At 51.9% G+C, this 208-nt stretch overlaps 1 pseudogene; it reads left to right on the forward strand.

Moving 5' to 3' along the window:
- LOC107712911 (biorientation of chromosomes in cell division protein 1-like 1) overlaps positions 1-208 on the forward strand; it is a 12,082-nt pseudogene that overhangs the window by 1,627 nt on the left and 10,247 nt on the right.

Genomic DNA, 208 nt, shown 5'->3' on the forward strand with positions numbered 1-208 from the left:
CACTGTCCGTCCGTCTGTCTATCTATCTGTCCGTCTGTCTGTCTGTCCGTCTGTCTATCTATCTGTCCGTCTGTCTGTCTGTCTGTCTGTCTCACTGTCTGTCTCACTGTCCGTCTGTCTGTCTCACTGTCTGTCCATCTGTCTGTCTGTCTGTCTCACTGTCCGTCCGTCCGTCTGTCTGTCTGTCTGTCTATCTATCTGTCCGTCT

This window comes from Sinocyclocheilus rhinocerous, unplaced genomic scaffold, assembly GCF_001515625.1.
Source record: "Sinocyclocheilus rhinocerous isolate Xijiao unplaced genomic scaffold, SAMN03320098_v1.1 scaffold1439, whole genome shotgun sequence".
In the NCBI taxonomy this organism is placed as follows: Eukaryota; Metazoa; Chordata; class Actinopteri; order Cypriniformes; family Cyprinidae; genus Sinocyclocheilus; species Sinocyclocheilus rhinocerous.